Here is a 15,574-nt window from a genome sequence, read left to right as displayed (position 1 = left end):
GCGCCCCAGCCGGTGATGTCCAGCACGAGCATTAAGGGAAAACCTTGACACAAACTGCACCTATCATAAAGAAGACGCACCACCATTGACCACCAAGTGCTCACATCAAGTCTAACTCTAAGAAACAACACTCAAGCCTTGACGCTTCTCCCAACATCCGGGGGAGAAAACCTTCACACAAACTGCACCTGTCATAAAGAAGATGAAGACTCACCAGTGTCCACAGTGTCCGAAGGTATTCACCTGTCCTTCACATGTGAAGACTCACATGTTAGTGCATTCAGGTGACAAACCACATGAATGTCCAGAGTGTGGGAAGAGATTCAGTCTGCTTGGAAATATGAAGACTCACAGGATGGTGCATGCGGATCAGAGACCTTTTCAATGTGCCGAGTGTGGCAAAAAATTTAGAGATCGTGGAAATATAATAAGGCACATGTTAGTGCATTCAGGTGACAAGCCTCACGAGTGTCCAGAGTGTGGGAAGAGATTCAGTCAACGTGGACATATGACGACTCACATGTTAGTTCATTCAGGTGACAAGCCTCACGAGTGTCCAGAGTGTGGGAAGAGATTCAGTAAACGTGGAAATATGACGACTCACATGTTAGTACATTCAGGTGACAAGCCTCACGAGTGTCCAGAGTGTGGGAAAAGATTCAGTGAGCGTGGAAATATGAAGACTCACATGTTAGTGCATTCAAGTGATAAACGTCATGAGTGTCCAGAGTGTGGGAAGAGATTCAGTAAACGTGGACATATGAAGACTCACAGGATGGTGCATTCGGATGAGAGACCTTTTCAATGTGCTGAGTGTGGCAAAAAATTTAGAGAACGTGGAAATATAATAAGGCACATGTTAGTACATTCAGGTGACAAGCCTCACGAGTGTCCAGAGTGTGGGAAGAGATTCAGTCGTCTTCGTGATATGAAGAGGCACAAAATGATACATGCAGATAATAGGCTAAACACTTAGAGTGTGGAAGGTAATTAAGAGAACGTTGAAGGATAATGAGGGACATATAGGTATATTAACTTAACTTTAATCTAACAGTGTGCTATCACAATGTCAGTTGGATGTTCTTCAAAGGTAATTCTATTTTGTTTGAGAAATACACTTCACCATGAAAGGTAAAGATCAAGATATTTTATTATATTGTTCTTTTATGAAAGTTAGATGACCAAGCAAGAACTAGAGAAGCTGTCACTATAGGAAAATTCAAAATTGCTTATAAGTATAGAAATATCTCTTTAGTTTAGCAAAGATAAATCAAAGCTTTAAATGTTTTTCTTCATATTTAGGTAAAAAATAATGTGCTTTCTGTTTATGTTCTCTGTGAAAATTTATTTAAAATGTAATATACTCTGTAGCTAAGTTATGGACATTATTGTTGTAATGTAACACGGGTTAGGGTTACCTGACCTGACTTGTGAGTGCTTGGTCCACCAGGTCCCAACTACCCTTATCTGCTCCCCCTCCCACCTCTGTGGCTGGGTTGAGCCCCAAGCTCCCAGTGATGACCACCTCATCACATGGAGTGGCTCCATCTCTCATTGTAACAACTGGGCCTCTTTGCCCCCCCCCCCCCTCTTACTGGGGGTGCTCGGTGCTGTTCCCTCCGCAGTCACACTCACACGATTCCTTCCAGTTCTAATACGTTCCAAGCTTTATTTGGTTCTGCTACATGGACTAAGTATTTTGATCTTAGTCATGTTGATTCTACTGGTCCTGATGATTTATTCATCCATAAACACCACGTTGATTTGGTGGATACCTTTGTCATTTTTATCCCCACGAATACTGGTACGTGTTTCTTTGCAGCTCCTTCTCGGGAAGCTACTGTCTGCTTAGCCTCGTTGTCCTGCATTGGGAAACCCCGGTTTGGATCAACAAAAATGCCTAGTTAAATGCTAGGACTTACACAGTTATTCTCCCGCACCATGTAGCGACTGGTGATAGCTGTCAATGCAATCAATCAGAGCTATCGATGTGCTTTAATATACCTAGTAATCTCTCTCATTTTTTTTTTTACAAAGTATCTGTCAACTTTTTATAAATTTTGCTACAATTTCCCTACTTAAAATTATCCATTAGATTAAGGACCTTCTGGAAACGCTGCATGTACTAGTAGCTTTACAAGAATGTAAACACCATGCTATGTACCCCTAACAAACCCAATGTTCCTTGTGTGTGTGTATACATATATATATGTCGTACCTAGTAGCCAGAATGCACTTCTCAGCCTACTATGTAAGGCTCGATTTGCCTAATAAGCCAAGTTTTCCTGAATTAATATATTTTTTCTAATTTTTTTCTTATGAAATGATAAAGCTATCCATTTCATTACGTATGAGGTAAAAAAAAATTTATTGGAGTTAAAATTAACGTAGATATATGACCGAACCTAACCAACCCTACCTAACCTAACCTAACCTATCTTTATAGGTTAGGTTAGGTAGCTGAAAAAGTTAGGTTAGGTTAGGTAGGTTAGGTGGTCGAAAAATCATTAATTCATGAAAACTTGGCTTATTAGGCAAATCGGGCCTTGCATAGTAGGCTGAGAAGTGCGTTCTGGCTACCAGGTACGACATATATATATATATATATATATATATATATATATATATATATATATATATATATATATATGTATATATATATAATGTCGTACCTAGTAGCCAGAACGCACTTCTCAGCCTACTATGCAAGGCCCGATTTGCCTAATAAGCCAAGTTTTCACGAATTAATTGTTTTTCGGCTACCTAACCTACCTAACCTAACCTAACCTAACTTTTTTGGCTACCTAACCTAACCTAACCTATAAAGATAGGTTAGGTTAGGTTAGGGTTGGTTAGGTTCTGTCATATATCTACGTTAATTTTAACTCCAATAAATAAAAATTGACCTCATACATAATGAAATGGGTAGCTTTATCATTTCATAAGAATTTTTTTTTAGAAAATATATTAATTCAGGAAAACTTGGCTTATTAGGCAAATCGGGCCTTGCATAGTAGGCTGAGAAGTGCGTTCTGGCTACTAGGTACGACATTATATATATATATATATATATATATATATATATATATATATATATATATATATATATATATATATATATATATATATATATATATATATATATTTAATAACCTAGAAGGGGTACCACCTCTGGTGCAAGTGTAGGGACCCATAGCCTCGGAGAAGAAAATAAAGAGTACTCAGAGAAGACCTTGTGGATCCTCACTGAACACTTTGATATTTTCTTCTCCTACCACCCCTATTCTTTTGGTATGTGTGTATATTTATCTAATTTTATTTGAAAATGTCATTACACAAAATATATATATATATATATATATATATATATATATATATATATATATATATATATATATATTATAAATACATTATATACATATATTATATATACATTATATATATATAATGTATATATATATTTATACATATATTTATGTCATACCTAGTAGCCAGAACACTCTTCTCGGCCTACTATGCAAGGCCCAATTTGCCTAAAAGGCCAAGTGATTTTCTTTATTTTCAATAAATTGTTTGCAGTTAGTTTATTTGAATTATTATTATTATATTATATTAAGAACATGAATTATTGACGTAGTTGAGTTTGTTTAGGTTAGGTTAAAATAGGTTAGGTTAGGTTAGGTAGGGTTGGTTAGGTTCAGTAATATTAGTTTTACATATCTACATTAGTTTTAAGTCAAATATAAACAAATTAACTCAAACATAATGAAATGGGTGGCTCTATCATTTCATAAGAAAAAAATAGAAAAAATGTTAGGAAAACTTGGCTTATTAGGCAAATCGGGCCTTGCATAGTAGGCTGAGTGCTGCGTTCTGGCTACTAGGTACAACATTATATATATATATATATATATATATATATATATATATATATATATATATATATATATATATATATATATATATTGCCCCAATAGATTGCCAGAAGGATAGTAAACATATCCTTGAAACCCAAGGCCATTCAATGCTCCAGATTGATATGTTACTCGACCTCCCTCGTGGTCATCCTGCCCAGTCTCTTTGTGTAATGAAGATCACTTTTGATAGTAGGTCCCTTCCGTCTTCCGTAATTCTTGCTGGTGCCAGATGCTCCTGAAGGAGCATCTGTTCTCCTCCCCTTTGCAATAGGTGCTGGAAATTTGTGCATGGTCCCTTCAAATGCACAAGTGCCATATCTCTGATGTCCCTTGTGTGGATACTCAGGTCATTATAAGACAGTGCTTTTCTTCCCAAGCTCACTGCATCAATTGCATTGATGCCCACCCTACCTTCTCTCGCACATGTGTGCAATACAAATTTGAGGAAGCCATCCTCAATTTGAAACATCAGAATCATTTATCTTTTCTTGAGGTGAGACGCCAAGTACGCCATCTTTTATCTTCCTCTGGCATGTCTTATACTCGTATATTGCGTTCCACTTGTCGCCCTCTCCCACTCCCTATCTCAGTTTTGCAACCGTTTCCAGGCCATGGACCTGGACACCACCACCACCACCTCACCTGCTCTACTGAATTCTGGGCCAGAGGGTCTTCCTCCTGGTTCTCTGTCTGGTGTCTCCCTTCCCTTCCTTCCCAGTGTTCCCTCCACACACCGCGTGTCCATCCAGGTCGTTGTCCCTCCTCCCAGCAATCTTCATATTAAGAACATAAGAACAAAGGCAACTGCAGAAGGCCTATTGGCCCAAACGAGGCAGCTCCTATCTATAACCACCCAATCCCACTCATATACTTGTCCAACCCGCGCTTGAAGCAATCGAGGGACCCTATATCCACCACATTACGCGGCAATTGGTTCCACAAATCAACAACCCTGTTATTGAACCAGTATTTACCCAAGTCTGTCCTAAATCTAAACTTAATCAAATTTATACCCATTGTTTCGTGTTCTGTCTTGTGTTGATATTTTTAATACTCTATTAATATCTCCCCTGTTATGTCCATTCATCCACTTGATAACCTCTATCATGTCACCCTTCACTCTTCGCCTTTCCAGTGAATGCAACTTAAGCTTTGTTAATCTTTCTTCATATGAAATATTTCTAATTTGGGGAATTAACTTAGCCATCCTTGGACACATTCAAGTGAATTTATATCCATTCTATAATACGGCGATCAAAACTGAACTGCATAATCTAAATGGGGCCTAACTAGAGCAAGATATAGCTTAAGAACCACACCAGGTGTCTTGTTACTAACGCTTCGATTAATAAATCCCAGTGTCCTATTCACCTTATTACGAACATTCATGCATTGATCCTTTTGTTTTAAATTCTTACTGATCATAACTCCCAGATCCCTTTCGCAATCCGACTTCACAATCTCAACACCATCTAGCTTGTAACTCTATCATCATTACCTAGCCTCAGAACTTTACATTTATCAGCATTAAACTGCATTTGCCAATCCTTTGACCATTTCAGAACCCTATCTAGATCAACTTGAAGTGATAGTGAGTCCTCCTCCGAATTAATTTCCCTACCGATTTTCGTATCATCGGCAAATTTGCAAATGTTGCTACTCAAACCTGAATCTAAATCATTTATATATATTATAAACAACAGAGGTCCCAGGACAGAGCCCTGAGGTACTCCACTAACAACATTATCCCACTCTGACTTAACCCCATTTATACTAACTCTCTGTTTCCTATGGAATAGCCATGACCTAATCCAACTTAATATAGCACCCCCAATACCATGAGCTTCTATTTTTTAATTAGTCTTTCATGTGGCACTGTATCAAAAGCTTTGCTAAAGTCAAGGTACACAACATCACAATCCTTACCACTATCAACTGCCTCAACTATGCTGGAATAAAACGTTAGTAAATTTGTTAAACATGAACGGCCATTTGTAAAACCATGTTGCGACTCATTTATTAATTTATGTTTTTCAAGATGGAGACGAATTTGAGTTTAGTTTAGCTCATTTATTATGCACCCCATACCCATCTTGTGGGCGGTAGTGGAAAGGGTTACAGAGGCACATAATGGGCTCAGGGACTGAACCCCACAATTCATTTAGCTAAGCAAGTTACAATCTTGATGAGCTAGTTACAAAATTCAATATAAGTCATCACATCAACAATGATGATTGACGAATTGTATTTGCAATTATTGATTCACGAATTGAATTTGCAATTATTGATTCACGAATTGAATTTGCAATTGTATTTGTAGACGAATTGTATTTGCAATTATTGATTCAAGTAACTTTCCCACAATAGACGTTAGGCTAATTGGCCGATAGTTTGACGCAAGTGATCTATCTCCTTTCTTAAAAATTGGTACCACATTAGCTACCTTCCATGACTCTGGCACTCTGCCTGACTCTATTGATTTAGATTCAGATTCAGATTCAGATGTTTATTCAGGTAAGGTATATACATACAAGTGATGTTACATTAATGGATTGATATATAGATATATATTTTATTATATTATATATATATTTATTATATAGATTGATATATATTTATTAAATATGGTAGACAGTGGCTCAGAAAGCTCCTCTTTGCATTCTTTAAGCACCCTGGCAAACACTTCATCCGGCCCTGGGGATTTGTTTGGTTTTAGTTTTTCTAATTGTTTAATTACATCCTCCCTGGTAACTGCTAAACTAGTCAACCTGTCCTCATCCCCACCCACATAGACTTGTTCGGCTGAAGGCATATTGTTAAGTTCTTCTTTAGTAAATACAGATATAAAATATTTGTTAAAAATACTACTCATCTCCTTGTCATTATCCGTTATTTGACCTGTCTCAGATTTAAATGGACCTATCCTTTCCCTAGTCTTAGTTCGATATAACTGAAAAAACCCTTTAGGATTTAACTTTGCTTGCTCTGCTATGCGAACTTCATAGTTTCTTTTTGCTGTCCTAATCTCTTTTTTAACATTTCTAACCAGTTGTATGAATTCCTGTTCTAAACTGACTTCCCCATTCTTAATCCTTTTGTACCAAGCTCTCTTATTCCCTATAAGGTTCTTAAATTATTTGTTATCCACTTTGGGTCATTAGTATTCGATCTGTTCAATTTGTATGGTATACTACGTTCCTGTGCTTTGTTTAGAATATTCTTAAATAAGTTATATATTAAATCCACATCGAAATCCCCTTTTACGTCACCTATCGCTGGGTTCATGTCTCGCTCCAAGATCGGCCCACACCCCATACCCAAGACTTTCCAATCTATTTGACCCCCAAAAAATTCTTAGGCTATTAAAATCAGCTTTTCGAAAATCTGGCACTTTACCAGAATTTTCTCCTACAGGTCTATTCCATTCTATGCTAAATCTGATTACTTTCTGATCACTGTTCCCTAGCTCACTCCCTATTTCGATGTCATTAATTTGTGTTTCCCTGTTAGTTAACACTAAATCTAAAATATTATTTTCCCGCGTTGGTTCCTTAATGTTTTGCGTAAGAAAGCAATTGTCAATTAATTCTAGAAAATCTTCTGCTTCACTATTCCCTGTTTTGTTCACCCAGTTTATTCCACTAAAATTAAAGTCACCCATGACATAAATACTGTTAGATCTAGATGCTCTAGATATTTCATCCCATAGATGCTTTGCTTCCATTCTGTCTAAATTTGGTGGCCTATATATAACTCCTTTTATAATATTATTTGCTTTTTCGTTTAATTCTATCCAACTAGTTTCTGTGTGTGGCTCAGTTTTGATTCCCTCTTTGAGACTACATTTCAAATTGTCCCTAACATATATGGCTACTCCCCCTCCTCGTCTAATATATCTATGTGTGAAATAGTTTAAATCCATTTATTTGATATTCAGCTAATAGTTCTCTATTTTCTACATTCATCCACGTTTCGGTAAGTGCAATAATATCTATTTTTTCTGTGCAGACAAGAGCATTTAATTCGTTAATTTTATTTCTTAGACTTATGCTGTTAGTGTAATATACCCTAAGTGAATTGTTATTTTGAGGCCCTTTTCTTTCCCTGATCATTTTGCCAATTCTTTTCTCCCACGAACACATACTTTTATTACCTCCTTCCTCCAAATCAATTCCCATACCACTATCTACTAACAGTTTAAACCCAAACAAACACCTCTAACCACTGGTTCCAACGAGTTCGCAACAGCAACAACCCCAGCCCTCGATAGATGGACCCCATCACGAGCATACATTTCATTTCTTCCATAGAAGTGTTCCCAGTTGTCTATGAAAGATATTGCATTTGATTTGCAATATCTTTCCAGCCGGCAATTGACACCAAGTGCCCTCGACATCCATTCATTTCCCACTCCCTTTCTTAGAAAAATGCCACATATGATCGGGATTCCTCCCTTGCTCCTAACTAATTCTATGGCTGTCCTGAATCTCTGTATTAGTTCCTCACTCCTAACTCGTCCAACATCATTACCCCCTGCACTAATACAAATAATGAGTTTGTTCCCATTTCCCGTCATAATATCATTCATGTTTCCAACAATATCGGCAATTCCAGCTCCCGGATAGCAAACCCTTAATCTGTTCCCCCTATCTCTGGCACAAAACGTTCTGTCTAAATACCTCACCTGGGAATCTCCCACAACCAAAATTCGCTTCGGTACCTCCTTAACTTTCTGAGCAGCCTGAGGGGCCTGCGCTCCGCTGCTCCTCGCTGGTTTCCGTTCCGAGTGAACTGGAGGCTTACCACAGCACTCGTCCTCCAACACGGCAAATGAGTTTGCTGTCTTTAGGGCGTCTGTAGGTGGCCTTGTCAAGGTCTTCTTAAGACCCCTGTCCTTCACGACTCCCCACGAGGAGGTCCCGTCAACACTGCTCTCCTCCTTCGTTTCCTCCCGAAGTCTCAGCCGTCGTACCTCCTCCTGCAGGGAATCTATCTCTGCTCTCAGAGCTCCAACCAGACTCACCAAATCCTTCACTAATCCTTCCATTATTGCAATAATAATGTTACAACAATCGGAGCTCCAGCTAACACAACCTCTCACTGTGACTGCACCTGACTGACTTTATTGACTGCTCCTTTTCTCCTTCTCCTGTTGAGACTGCAATGGCTGTCGCCCAGTACGATGCTGCTGGCACACCTATCTATATCAGAAACATAAGCCTTGCTCCTCTACTTCCTCCCCAGCAGGTAAGAAGGCATCAATCTCTTCCTCACCTTACGACTCCTACTCTATCCCTGAATCCCCCTCCCATTTCGGTGATTAAGTCCTCTGTCCCAAATATAGAAATTCCCTTGGCCCTCAATTCTCTCTTGGATGCTGCCCTTGATGAGGTGCGCTCCCCTGTTTCTGCCCCTCCTCTCCCTGATTGCCTTGACCGCAGCTCTCCAATGCTGCTCTGGACCCAGTCAGTCCACCTCTGGTTCATCCTACCACTACCTTGACTCCATTGTTCTTGCTAGATTTACCTGTTCCTGCTAGATTTACCTGTTCTTGATAGATTTACCTGTTCTTGCTAGATTTACCTGTTCTTGCTAGATTTACTTGTTCTTGCTAGATTTATCTATGCCCCATAACCCCAATTTCACTGATCCTGATCTTGATATTAGTATACTGTTTTAATTTGTCTTTGTTTGTCCCGTGTTCTCTATTTCTATTCTCTCTATTTTTGACAATGTTTATTCTTCATTTGAATATTCGTGTATTTTATGCCAACTTATATGAATTCCAGCTTCGGATATCACAGTTTTCACTGCTTTGTGTCTGTCTCCAGGAGCCAGACACAACTGGTAAGCCATGAGCATTACCTTTTTCACCTTGTCGTAATCACTGGAGTCATCAAGGGACAACGTGGAGTAGGTAATTTGGGCCTTCCCAGTCAAGACGGACTGTATCATGATGACCCAATTCTCCTTTGGCCAATCCAAAGAGGCAGCAACTTTCTCGAAGGCTGCGAAGAACTTCGAAACTTCCTTTTCATTGAATTTAGGGACCATCTTTATATTCCTTACCGGATCAAAACTACTTGTTAACGTTGTTTTCCTCTGACCACCTAATCGCAATACTTCTAACTCGTGTAGTCTTTCCTTCTCCCTTTCTTGCCTTTCTTTTTCCTTTTCTTCTAATTCCAACCGTTTCATTTCCATTTCCTTTTCTTTCATTTCTCGTTCTTTCTCTATTTCCTTTTCTTTCATTGCCATTTCTTTCTCTTTAATTTCCTGTTCTATTTCTAATTTCTTCCACTCTATCTCACGATTTATTTCCAAGGCTCGCATTTTGACAGTTAGAAAACTTATATTCAGTTTACCCGCATTACTTTCACCATCACTACCTTTATCTTCACTTAACACACCGAGCACTGTACTTCGCCAATACTGCACTTAATCGCACCGAGCACCGAGCTCGCCAATACTGCACTTAATCACACAGAGCACCGCACTTGCCAATATTGCACTTAATCACACTGCACTGAACAGGACGTATAACATCCTAATAATTACAAACAGGGGAATTATTTACAGGAGATTGCACTACGCCACCATCCCTGTCAAACATGCTTGACAAGGGGTCGGATCCCGCAGGGGATGCCAATTATGTTACGGCCCTACTGGGACGCAACCGGGTTCTTTTCTGATGGTATTAGTTTTTTGGGCATCCAGCCCCAAGTTAGTAGAGGCTTTCAAGGGGTGAGCTCCATAACGCAAGTAAAATCAATGGAGGTGGTACATTAAATACACAAGTATACTTAATTATATATATTCCTTTCCCACCACCATATGTAAATTAAAGTCACAAAAGGGAATTATTACAACACAGTATTTACATCTTAGTCTTCCTCTGAAGACACTGGATACTTGGCGATGCTCACTCTGGGTAGCCTTTCCTGGTTTTCTCTTCCGTGGCCCAGAACCCACCATGAATCTACCCTGGCCACAGGCCAGCCAAATTACAATCCCACTGGGTGCCTCGTCGTGATGGCCTACAACTACAGTCCAGCCTGTAGCTGGCAGGTACTAGTCATCTTCGCTGTTAGGCCACTCCATGACTAATACTAAGGTTGCGAGCCCTAGGCAGGAGCCTCGTGTGACTCGCTGGTCACTCTCCTCGGTCGGCACCGCAGTGGGTGGTCTCTTCCACCAGCCAGCCCCGGAGACGGCGAATCCTGTCACTGCCACTCCTCAGGCAGGCTATCACGCGCTCAGCAGAGTTCGTCCGGGGGTGGCTCACAGCTTCTTCAAAGCAGACTGGTGAAGAGACCTTGGCTGCCTTGGGTAGACTGATTCAACGTACCTCACAGCCGTCCTAGGTTGACTCTGAAAGCAGACACGTCATCAGTACTGGGGACACTACAGTGGTACCTCGGAATGCGATTGTCCCTGTATGCGAGGTTTTCGGAAGGCGAGCAGTATTTACTCCAAAAATTTGTCTCAGAAGGCGAGGGTTACTTCGGGACGCGAGTTTGTTGATACGCGTACAGGCCGACCTAGCGCGTGGTGGTTCGGCGATCGTCGCCCCTCCGCCCCTCAGTTTACCATTGTCATTGTTACCATTGCTCAGTGACTACCCCCACATCAATTATCTATAAGCAGCTTTACTCATATCTAGCCAAACTCAATATACTTAGCCCTTGCCAATATGGCTTCAGACCCAAAAAAAGCACTAACGATGCACTTATTAGTATGCTTAACTCGATTCATACTGCTCTTGATAAAAATGAGTTCTCTGTTGGGTTGTTTGTGGACCTGCGTAAAGCTTTTGACACTGTCAACCACCAAAACCTTCTTCTTAAATTACATCATTATGGAGTCAGAGGACACTCCCTACAATACCTCAAATCCTACCTTACTGACAGGCTCCAATATGTTTCTGTGAATAATACAATTTCTCCCACCCTACCCATCAACATTGGTGTTCCCCAGGGCAGCATACTTGGCCCTCTCCTCTTTCTCATCTACATTAATGACCTTCCAAATGCCTCCCAACACCTCAAACCAATTCTATTTGCTGACGACACAACCTTCATTTACTCCAGTCCTGATCCCCTTGCTCTAAATGCCACAGTAAATACTGAGCTAAATAAAGTCCATCTGTGACTAACTGCCAACAAACTCACCCTTAACATTGACAAAACCTTTTATATTCTGTTTGGCAATAAATCCTCTAATCAAATAAATCTCAAAATAAACAATACCCAAATTTGTAACAAATTAGATGGCAAATTCCTTGGCATTCTCACTGACCACAAGCTTAATTTCCAGGGACACATTCTAAACATATCAAAAAAAGTTTCAAAAACTGTGGGCATTCTTTCTAAGATCAGATATTATGTACCACGCCCTGCCCTGGTGACTCTCTATTACTCCCTTATCTATCCATATCTCAACTATGGTATTTGTGCTTGGGGCTCTACTACCCAAAATCACTTACGTCCTCTAATTACTCAACACAAAGCTGCTATTAGGACAATATCCAATTCTGGCCCCAGACACAACTCTGTACCCCTACTTAAATCTCTGAATATGTTAGACATTAAGTCACTGCACATTCTCTCATGTGTTTTATACATATATAAAACGCTAAACTATAATGCCAATCCTGATCTCAAAAGCTTCATAGAAGGTTGTATCAGAACCCATGAGCATCACACCAGAAATAAATACAGTTTTGATATTCCTAGAGTATGACTTAATCAAACTAGAAATGCTCTACAAATCAAGGGGCCCAGAATGTGGAATGACCTTCCCAACCATGTTAAAGACTGTACCTCTCTCAACCAGTTTAAGTTAAAAGCGAAGCTATACCTAATAAATTCCCTGTAACCTACCTTACCCTTCTATTGTCAACCAATGTCTGTTTTTTTCTTTAAAGAGCGCTGTTTGTCGACATAATTGTATTTGTGCTGCTTTTTCATCTATGTTTTCATTTCTTGTTTTCATTCTACTCATTATGCTCAATTAGTATTAAGCTTGTCATTTAAGTTTATCATGCCCGAAACGCTTTGCGTAATAGTGGCTTTAGGCATTGTATGTACTAGCTATACCTATAAGTTAAACAATCCTTGTAAATATTTATTGTATGTATGTACCTGACCTAAATAAAATTGTATTGTATTGTAATTCTTCTCGCGGATTTTCAGTGTTTTGTTGGATTTTTGGTGATTTGTCTATACAATTTGTTATTATATATCTCACCATGGGTCCCAAGAAAGCCAGTGGTAAGGATAAAGGCCAGAAAGCTCATGTGAGGATGACAATAGAGGAGAAACGAGATCATTCGGAAGCATGAGAACGGTACACGTGTTGTTGAACTTTGTAGGCAGTACAACAAAGCCACATCAACAATATGCACTATACTTAAGAAGAAAAATAAGGATATGGGTGCTAAAGTGGCAAAAGGAGTAAGAACATTAACGGCACAAAGACCACAAATACTTGAAGAAGTGGAAAAGTTGTTATTAATTTGGATACACGACAAGGAGTTGAGTGGTGATAGTGTTTCGGAGGCCATTATTTGTGAGAAAGCCAGGGTGTTGCACGAAGACCTTCTAAAGAATACCCCTGCAATGAGTGATGCAGATAAGAAAGAGTTTAAGGTAAGCAGGGGCTGGTTTGAAAAATTTAGAAAGAGAAGTGGTATCCATAGTGTTACAAGGCATGGGGTTATGTGATGTGATTATGGAAGGGGACTCCCCTTCCAAACAGTAACTCCTCTCCTCCTCCCCCCTCCTCACCATCTTCCATACGCCTACAGCACTCGACAGCAAGGTAAGTAATAACTGGAACACAGTTTTGTAGGTTTATTTAGATGAATTAGGTAAATTAGGTATAAAAATTTAGTTTGATGTGGGGTTTTTGGGGTAGTCAGGAACGGATTAATTCATTTCCCTTTATTTCTTATGGGGAAATTAACTTCGGAATGCGAGTTTTCGGAAGGCGAGGCGTCTCCAGGAACGGATTAAACTCGTATTCTGAGGTATGCCTGTACATGGGATCACTAGGAAACATCACTTACTAGCTTAGACACAAACGTCCACTTATTCGCTCCATAGATGGCGATCACTGTCTAAGCGCCACCTCACCAGAGGTCAGCAGCGGCTACGTCACGAGCCAACTAGGACAGGCATCCAGCACTTATTGCCGGCATCTCTCGTCATCACTAGATGGCGTTGTCCATGTTGTAGGATTTTCGGGAGCGGACTCACAGATGGCGTGGACTTCACAGCTTCTTGCTCGAGCGAGGAATTTTGGTTCGTAACACACGCGCCCAAAGTCCATGCTTTGGGCACACTATACAGTAATGTAAGTTTGCCTCGGGTAATAAATAACAGTGATCATCATTACCCAGGTTTCAGGGGATGGATGGTGTTTCAGGCCTTCCTCCAAAGGTTTCACAATGTCAACAAGAAAACGGTCAATTTAAAGTAGTCTCTCCTACCCTACCAGAGGCTCCAAAACAGAAAATGGGACAGTACATCACTTTTTTGAGTTGCTTTCATTTTCTTGTAAATTTTTTGGCCTTGTGTGATGCATATGAGCAAAAACTGATGCTCTTTATCAGAGGACAGGTTAAGTATTTACTTGGAGTAGAGAGAATATTATAGAGAATCTTTTTTTTTCTCTTTGGCAGGAACACCACTTGAATATGGCGTCGCTTGTATGGGTGTGGCGGCGAAGTGATCTGGCCGCAGTGGTGCGACCCATCGTGGCTGTACTGATTTACGTGCTGGATGATCCCAGAAGCACCTTAGTCAGACCTTAGCGTGCATCTTAGCCCGGACACAAGTTCGAACCCTCATTACGGCCTTTGTGGATGTGTTCATTAAATGTATAATGATATTGTGATTTCTGTATCACAAGTGATGTTCTTTTCCTTAAGAATGTATTCCATGATTTGTATACAGATAAAGGTTTGATTGTTAACAGTTGTGTACCTCAACTTGTCTTGATAATAAACAATAAAAGTATATTTGAGTTTAAAAACTTATTATTGCTGTCAAGTTTCATAATTTCTGGAGTACAAGACGACTGGTATTGCCCCTTTTAACCCCTCCGTGGTGCCTCCTTACCGTGGTGAGGGGCTCACGTACACCTCCCTGTGACCGGTGTAGGTTGCCATTGCCCCCTCTCCTGCCCCTTTTTGGGTGGTGGACGTGCTGAAGGGCACCACGTAGGGGCCTTATGAGCCATCGGACCACCCGCTGGAGGGGTCGCCTGTGAAGGGCCGCCCTGAGTGGATGGTTGGGTGTCCAGGCTGGTGCGATAGGGGGAATGGGGTCTTAGCACCAGTGTGGGAGAATGGACGATGTTGTAGGACTCCCCTGTTGAAAAGGGGGAGCACCGCTGGGGTCAACGCACCCTTCCTGCACTGGCCCGCGCTCAGCCTCCCTGGCTGCCCTGGTAGGTGGTATCTCTTGGTTCCAGGTCCGAAACTTTTGATATTGTTTGGTGCATGGATGACGACACGACTTCTCTTAGCCAGGCTCATGGGGTGGGTGACCAGGCCCCTGAGTTGGACCGTCCTGGAAGACCGGGATCTGTAGCCCCCGCTACAGGGCTCGGTTTAGGCCCAGACCGGACTCTTCCTTCCTGCTCCCCTCCCT

The 15,574-nt window shown here is 40.5% G+C and overlaps 1 long non-coding RNA gene across 1 annotated transcript; it reads left to right on the top strand.

The window, feature by feature from the left end:
- Positions 1–244: 244 nt before the first annotated feature.
- On the top strand, positions 245–14,938 carry LOC138371259 (uncharacterized). Its single transcript, XR_011230366.1, has 2 exons — positions 245–1,090; positions 14,602–14,938. It is a non-coding gene; the product is annotated as an uncharacterized lncRNA (long non-coding RNA).
- The last annotated feature ends 636 nt before the right edge of the window (positions 14,939–15,574 follow it).

The sequence above is a fragment of the Procambarus clarkii genome, chromosome 35 (genome assembly GCF_040958095.1).
Source record: "Procambarus clarkii isolate CNS0578487 chromosome 35, FALCON_Pclarkii_2.0, whole genome shotgun sequence".
Lineage (NCBI taxonomy): Eukaryota > Metazoa > Arthropoda > Malacostraca > Decapoda > Cambaridae > Procambarus > Procambarus clarkii.
The sequence above is the reverse complement of the archived record's forward strand: the minus strand, read 5'-3'. Positions and strand labels throughout refer to the sequence as shown.